At 41.2% G+C, this 8,626-nt stretch overlaps 1 long non-coding RNA gene across 1 annotated transcript in view; it reads left to right on the top strand.

The window, feature by feature from the left end:
- Positions 1-630: 630 nt before the first annotated feature.
- Positions 631-8,626, top strand: part of LOC106733910 (uncharacterized) — a 101,467-nt gene continuing 93,471 nt past the window's right edge. The window contains exon 1 of the long non-coding RNA XR_001369750.1: positions 631-1,184. This is a non-coding gene — a long non-coding RNA (uncharacterized LOC106733910). The remainder of the gene's footprint in view (positions 1,185-8,626) is intronic.

Genomic DNA, 8,626 nt, shown 5'->3' with positions numbered 1-8,626 from the left:
ATAATGAATGGCATTTGTTGCAGGTGCTAAATGGTAGAAATTATTATTCCCATTTTACAGGTTATGAAGCTATAACGTATCTAAGATATTAGTAATTCAGCTAGTAAAAGAAGGGACTTGGGGCTACAGGGTACCCTGAGATCACTAAACAGTTCCTGATTAACATATTGCAGTAATCGCAATCACCATTTATTGAGCACCGTGCCTTTCAGGTCACAATGATAGCAGGATGTAGACTTTTTTATCACACATATGTCAGGCAAGGAAACTGAGACTCAGAGTTCTTCTGAAACACGTCCAAAACAAGGAATTTGGACTAGGATACAAACTGCTTCTTTCAGACTCAATAACCTACTTTGGCCAAAACTCGAGAATGCTTCCTACTCTGCCTCTTTGGCGTATCAGCCCTAGATTCATAATGGCAACCGGATGGAGGTTAGAGACAGTCAGGTCAACTAGATTAGCTATAAACTTTTCTTGAGTACATTTTGTCTTACTAAACACAGCTTTCTTACCCTCACTGTTAAAATTTCATCCTCCAATCTACTTATGAAATCTCCAGAAGTAGCAAAGTAAGCCTTTAAATTCTTTCGATATTAACAGTACTGCTCACATATTCACAGACATAATTCTGCAAAGTAAGAGAGGGCTGGGCATTAGCATTACGAACAAATGCTTATTGAATACTTTATTACAAAGAAGCTCCTGGTGCTGGGAAATGGGAACATGTAGAGGATCCCTGTCCTCCCTGGGCTTGCAGATGGAACAAGGATACGTAAAAAGATAAGTGGCAACACAGGGAGGCACTCACTGGGCCCCAAAGGGCCAATGCCAAACACAGGTGCAACAGGATGGCTGGGAGATAGCTTTTGAGCAGTCGCTAATGTGCTGGCCTCAGTCCTATGTGATTTTATGCGTTATCACATCAATCCTAAGAGGAATTCAGTGGTGAGAGTAACTTACCACTGGGGACTGGAATGACCAGAAAGTTTTTCAGAGAGGAGGTAAGACTTGAGCTGGGTTGAATTATATGGTGATATTTCTCAACAGTAATGAAAGCTGGCTGAGCTGAAACCCAGAGCATAATTTCTCACTGGCTGGCTGCTCCAGATAGTAATAGCTTCAGTGCCCTTCAGAATGGAATTCTTCTGAGCCTGTGAAGATGTGTGAGGTGTGCTCGGCAGGTAAGCATTCTTCCATTTTCCTTCCACCCATTGCTTTAATTAAACACACTTTGCTTCTCTTGCTTAGTTCTTCCAATCCTCAAGAAGTTCTGGAACATTGCTGTTGTAGCCGAAACGGCAGTTCGCTGAGTGGAAATAGGCAACAGGGGAAAGAAATCTTTAAAGTCCCTTTTCACATTGGTGGTGGGGGTGGAGGCCGAAGTGTAAAGAAAAAGATGGGTTTCAGGGAAGGCTTTCTCTTATTTCTGAATCTCTTTTTTGATATTTTAGCACTGCTTTGTTTCTTGTAAGAGTTCAGTTGGATCCATGGCAGGAGGCTTCCAACTTACATTCTGCCTCCAGGAGTTAGGACATAAAAGAAAAAGTAGCTAACATTTATTGAGGGCTTACTGTCAGTTTAAATCTGCCATATAGTTTACTTTATTTAATCCATACAATAATATGGGTACATTTGACTGATGAGGAAACTGAAGCCTAGCAAGGTTAAACTAATTGCTCAAGATTACACTGCTAATCATAGATATAAATGACTAAAATTGTCAATCTTATTTTTTTAGTGCAACAGCCTTATTGAGATATAACTCATCTACTTTCAATTCACCCATTTAAAGCATGCAATTAAATGGATCTTAGTTTATTCGGAATGCAATCAGTACCACCATTGATTTTGGAAAATTTTCATTTCCCAATAAGAAACTGTATTCATGAGCAGACACTCCCTATTTCTCCCTTGTTCCCCCTCAGCCCTAGACAACCACCAAACAACTTTCTGCCTCTATAGGTCTATTTCACATGAATGGAACATGTCATCTTTTGTGACTGGCTTCCTTTACTTAGCATCATGTTTTCAAAGTTCATCCATGTATCAGTACTTCATTGTTTTTTAGGGTCGAACATTCTATTGTATGGATATACCACATTTTACTCATCTATCTCCTCAGCTGACAGACATTTGTGTTATTTCTATCTTTATGAGTTTTTGTGTGGGCATATGTTTTCATTTCTTGTGTGTGTGTGTGTATCATCTATCTATCTATCTATCTATCTATCATCTATCATCTATCTACATATGGAGTGAGAGAATGGAAAGAGAACTCTTGGATCATAATGTAACTATGTTTAATCTTTTGAGGACTTGCCAGACTATTTTTCAAAGTGACTGAACCATTGTACTTTTTGCCAGCATGGAATCTTCAGCATTCACTACCAATAGGTAATTTATACATATTTGCATAGAAAATATTCATACAACTTATCAAAGCTCTAATAAGACCAATTAGAAACTGGAAAGTTTTCTTAATGAGAAATTTTAAAGTGAAGCTGAACTCCAGGTTTTGAAGCTTTGGCATTTTTTTGATGTGAAGTCATCAGTTGAGCTAAATGCTGAAGAGGTCAATGATGAGAGCTGCCATATTTGTATGTTCCGTTATTCCCTGAGGCAGTAGAAGGATTTTTTTATTTCTAGGACTGAGTGGTTTCTAGCATTACACTTGCAGTTGCAGCAATAGCCTAGATTGTCTATTATTCTGAGAAGCCATTGACATTTGCTGAAAGACAGCACACAAAGAAGACATGCATAATATCTATGCATATGTCATGCTGATCTCTTGAAAGTTAGATGCACCGGGCATCAAGTTCACTGCCATTTGATTGCAAGTGACAAATCACAAGGCTATTCTTTAAAAATGAAATAGGAAAAGAGAAACACAGAAAGTGATTTTTCCCCTTGCTCTTGCAACAGATTCCTGAAAGGGGCCCAAAAGGTGATTTTCAACAAGGTATACTTGAGTGGGCCTTGAGGATTTCTGTCTGGGAATGGAGGCTCTTTTGTTGAGTGCTTACTCTGAGTGCTCTGAGTGGATATGAGAAGTCCACAAGCCTTGCTCTCTGCCCTCTGGGGGTTTCTACTGTGTATTATGATAGAATAAGTCAATGCTAACTTGTGACTACAGGTACTATAAGGGTCAAGGAAGGGGAGAGATGGAGTGTGCTGGAGTGCAGGCTAAGGAAGCCCATATAGCAAGTGCGGCCAACCTTGAAGTAGCCATCCCCACGACTGAGTTAAGCTGGAAGGAATGGAATAATTATTTCAGATGAGGGTAGTGGCATGTATTTGATAGGAGCCAGAATGTATTTGGTCATTGGAAATGTCATGATGTATTTTTCTGTTTTTCTATGTAAAAATATGTCATGACTTTTTTGATGACCCAATATTTAGCGCTGAATGGACAGATGAATCTGGCAAGAACAGAAGGCATGCACAAAAGCTGAAACAAAAAGAAGCTATAAAGCAGAATAGCATCATGGGAAGAGCATGGGACAAGAAAGTTGGACATTTGAATTTTGCTTTCAGTTGTACTACTGGCTAGTTTTTGACATAGCTCTGTGATACAACAACTTGAGGCTTCTATTTCCTAATCTATATGCTGTGAGGCTGAACTAGTTCTGGTTTTCAACTGTAGTTTTACGCTATAGTTCCCTGAGTTTTTAAAATATGGATTCCTGAGTCTGACCCACTGAAGGTCATGTTTTTTTAGGGATGAGGTAAGTCTAAGAGTTAGTAATTACTTTGGGTGCATACTAGAATTACCTAGGGAACTTTAAAAACTAGTGATGCCTTCATTCTAATCCCAGAGTTTCTGATTTAATGATTCAGTGGGTCTTGGGTGTGTCTAAGGCTTTGAAAGCTCCCCAAATTCTTCAGGTGATTCTAATGGGCAGCCTGACTGAGAAACAATACTCTCTGGTGAGTTTGGTGCCTCTGATTGATTCTGAAGTGCTGGATAGCTGGCTAGAGATTCCATTTGAAGAGAAGATCTCTAAATCTAGTTCTAACCCTAAAGGACTTTGCTTCTGTGCAAAGTATGTCAGAATCAAGTGGTAGAGGGCTTCCATGCTGGACTGAAAGATTTATATTTTGTTTTATAGGCAGCAGGAGACAAGTGAGATGTTTGGGCAGAGGAATAATTTAAGCTATCTCGCCTGAGTACAATTCATTGCTTTAGAACATGACAACCACCACTAGGGAAAAAAAAAAAAAAAAGGAAAAGAGAAAACTGCCATTCCATTCATGCTTTTATCTGAAAAGGTTTCCCACTGCCAATTCCATTGTGTGACAGAGGCTAGTGGCTCTGTACAGTACAAACACTAACAGTCAAGGGGGAGAGGTGGTGAGAGTCAGGAACACCACTTGGGACAGGGTGATGCAGCATGGCCTATAATAAAGCATAGACACTCTTGCTTAACTGAAGGATGGGACTCCTGGTAGACTGGACATGGAGGAAGCTAGGATGGATTTAAATTACATTTTTTTTTTTTAAGAGAGATATTTGCTATAGGGTGTGTGCACTCACCAGAGAGACAGGGGGAGACAGAGAGACAGAAAGTGAGAAATCATCACCCAGAGGAGATGACCATGCTGCAATCTCTTCTCCTCCATTCTTGTCTCAGGATTTTTGGCACACACACACGTACCTGGCATGAGTTTAAGCCACCGAACCCAGGACTTGAACAGCGGTTGACTCTGTGGGAGTCCAGAAACATAACCATATGCCTTATGCTGGTCTCTTAAATTACGTACTCTTTTCAGTTCCTCTTTTAACCTTCATATGAATCGAGGTAAATCTCAATTGGTCAGTACATGGCTTTAACCACTCTAACATTTGCCAGTCTCCTCTTTTTTAAAAAGAGAGTGGGCCACAGGCTTAGAGCTCCAGGCAGGCGACATCTGGCTAGAATTTAGCTATGTGGTATCTGTCTTTATCTGAATCCATTTGATCCCAAGTTCCAGAGTGTTCAGATAGGGAGGGTTGAGACCTTCTATTTCCAATAACTGATGTTGATCTTCCATGAACAGCAATGACTCACAGCTTGCTTCTTGAAAGAGACTAAGTAAAAACACAAGTTGATTTGAAGAGAAATGTTAATAATAACATAGATGAAAAGGGGAAGCATAAAGGAAATAAAATTGTGAAGGAGTATACAGATAAATTATCTTCAAGAAACACAGGTGGGTTCTTTCCGGAATCTGGACTGGAAGTTAGAAGCCCCAATCCAGGATCATAGTGATGAGGGGTTTTTCTGGTCCTTATAGTCAGGGTCTATACTGGATAAGCTTTTGTTTTTATTGGAGAGGTTTTTCCTATAGGGCACATGTGCTTGCCAGAAAGACAGAGAGAGACAAAGAGACAGAAAGTGAGAAGTCATCCCCCCAGGGGGGATGGCCATGCCACAAGCCCTTCTCCTCCATTATCTTCTCAGGATCTTGGACACACACACACACACACACACACACACACACACACACACACACACCTGGCATGAGTTTTTAAGCCACTGGGCCTGGGACTCAAACCACAGTCGACTACATGGGAGTCCAGTGACATAGCCATTATGCCAACTGCTGGTCCCTATACTGGATAAGGTTTAAAAGTATTTCCAGGTTTGAAATTCTATGTTTCCATGACAATATTTCTAGACTGCAATCACTTTCCAGGAGACCAATCATACCTGGTTATTCGCCAGTGGTCATGCCACCCGTCATCCATTGGGTGCTGAGAGTTTGTAGACAGCTTCCTGGGACTCACCCTGGGATCATTCCTGTGGAATCACCAGACCCAAGTTTCCTCAGAAATTGTAGGACAAGAACATTTTCAGGAATGTGGGCCCTGCAGGCTAAAACATCAAAATCTTTTAAGGAGAAAAAGAACCGAACTAAATCAAACCAAAACAAAACTAATGAAAACCAAAACAAACCAAGTAGTCTTGCAGTTAACGGATTTTTTTTTCTACTTTCCATTTTATTTTAAGAGAAGGAAATGCTGTTTCTTTTTCTTTCCTAAAAATATTTTGTCAGGAAACTGATGATGTATACTGTTTAAAATGCATTTGTTGTCACTATAGCCACGCTTCATAGGACCAACATGGAAAAATAACTCTTCAGTCCTCTTTCTGTACCAAAAAGAAAAAGAAAAGAATTAAGCAACAAATATTATTCATAGATCATTTGGGAGAACTTTTGTGATTCTTTAATTCTGCTATTCTCAAAAGTTGGTATATATAAAAATCACCTCAAGTATTTGCTAACTGCAAGTGTTTGGGTCCTGGCCTCAGCAATCAGATTGAGCAAGAGTAGGGTAGGGCCAGGATTAACTTCCTAGGTGAATTTTCTGCTGATAGCTTGCTGATCACCACCAAAATTCCTTACTAAGGCAGGGTAAGTGATGCAAAGTCTCCATTGAGAGCCTTCTTTACTGCATGAACTCCAACCCTCTGTTCCCCCTCATTTCTAATAAGGTCTCAAATAAATATCAAAGGTAACCCTGATGTGATCAATAGCTCAACAACAGAGAGAATAGGCTAATGTGCGTGTGTGTGTGTGTGTGTATGTGTGTGTGTGTCCATGTGTGTTTTGTGAGAGAGAGAACACTGGAAGAGAGGGAGATATTTGACAGAGTCTCACCGTTTTGTAATCTTACTGCCCTAGCCTCCCAGTTAGTTAGGCCACAGGTGTGTGCCACTATGTCTGACTTATGTAGGTTGGTCTGGGAACCAAATCAATGCCTCCCCTGAAAACTTGGACATATGGAGGGACCAGCAGTTAGCATAATGGCTATGTCATTGGACTCCCACATAGTCAACCATGGTTCGAGTCCCAGACCCGGTGGCTTAAAACTCACGCCGGGCGCGTGTGCACGTGTGCCCAAGATCCCAAGAGGAGAATGGAGGAGAAGAGATTGCGGCATGGCCATCCCCTTTGGGGGGTGATTTCTTGCTTTCTATCTCTCTGTCTCTCTCTGTCTGTCGAGCGTACGCGTCCTATAGCAAAAATCTTTCCAAAAATAAAAAAGAAAAAAAATATTTTGACATGTGGAGTGGTGCCCTACAACCGAGCCACTGTAGTTGGCTGAAGGATAAGGTTTAAGAACATAAATTCAGGTGGTTCAAAGGTCTGTCTTCAAATTCCTAATTTCTAGCTTTGTCACGTTGGGCAGGTTGCTAACCTTCCAATCTCAATTTCTTCATCAAAATGGGGATTGCAATGGTGTTCTAAATCCATATAAAGTTCCTGGGTTAAAGTTTGCATTCAATGAAAGTTAGCTGGTATATGGGTAGTAGAAGTCGGGAGAAAACCAAAAGGTAGGAGATGGGAGTTACTGTTAAAGTAGAGCTTGGAAACAGAACATAACAAATGTTGATGAGAATGTCAGCATATTGGAATCCTTGCACATTGCTTATGGGTATGTAAAATTTGTTGCCGCCATGGGGGAAAAAAAGGCTGAACTAGGAGACCAAGGGTTGTAGGTGACCAGGGCGCAATCCCATGTCACCCTTTGGGGCTTGGGTACTCCGAATAGCAGTGGTTCTTAGACTGGCATTCATAGCACAGAAATGATTCAACTTCAAGTTTCTGGGCATTAATAGGTACCCATTGGCATCAGGGAGATCATAGCCATGTGCCCATCTACTTCTTCTGGACCACTAACACTCTGTCCTATGGGCAGCCTCTAGCACTCTGGGGTGTTGGCTAACACCTACTAGAAATGTCTTTTATGAGATGATTTAGTAAACAAGGTGTGGATGCTTCCAGAGGGCTGATGGGGCTTTGTTGGCACATTGCTCAGGGTTCTGATAAACATGCTCTAGCTTTTTTCATGTGTGCACAAATAGCACAGGCATGAGGTATGTGAAGCAAATTCTCTTATCCATTTCCTGTATACAGAAGTCCTGTACCTTGACTTCGACAGAGATGGCAAACTTTTCTCCTCAGAGGTATATCTAAATCTCTGAGTGTGAACAGAGCCTTTTGAGCTCTTATAGTGTTTTGTCTCAGTGATAAATTGGCTAGCAGAGAAGTATGGATAAATTTAAAGAGCAAGGAAGCAGCTGGTGGCGCAGTGGTAACGTGATACTTGGCAATACGGCACCCAGGTAGGCAGGTCCAGGGTTGTCCTGTATATATACTGGGCAAGCATGCTTGCGCCCATGATCCAGGTTTGGCTGATTACAATGTTGAGGGTACCTGTCTGTTTCTCTGTCTCTGTGTAGTTTTCCCTCATGGAAGACATAAATAAACTTTAAACATATGTATATATTTTTTAGAGATATTTTTGCTATAGGGCTCATGCACTCACCAGAGAGACAGAAAAAGTGAGAAATTACGTGCCCCCTCCCAGGGTGGATGACTATGATGCAGTCCCTTCTCAATTCTCCTCTTGGGATTTTGGGCATGCACGCACACGTGTGCCTCTGGGTCCAAGACTCAAACTGCAGTCCATTATAAAGGAGTTCAGCCACGTAACCATTACGCCATCTTCTGGTCTGACTTTAAACATATTAAAGAGCTGAATAAGGGGGACTTTTTCTATATATGGAGGGCAGAAAAATACATGTAGCTGGTCCAGCTGCTGGTTTCCCCTGGCTGGTCCAGCTGCTTATTCCTG

The sequence above is a fragment of the Tupaia chinensis genome, unplaced genomic scaffold, assembly GCF_000334495.1.
Source record: "Tupaia chinensis unplaced genomic scaffold, TupChi_1.0 Scaffold145907_1, whole genome shotgun sequence".
Classification (NCBI taxonomy): Eukaryota; Metazoa; Chordata; class Mammalia; order Scandentia; family Tupaiidae; genus Tupaia; species Tupaia belangeri.
Note: the sequence above shows the minus strand (reverse complement) of the source record. Positions and strands in the feature narration are given on the sequence as shown.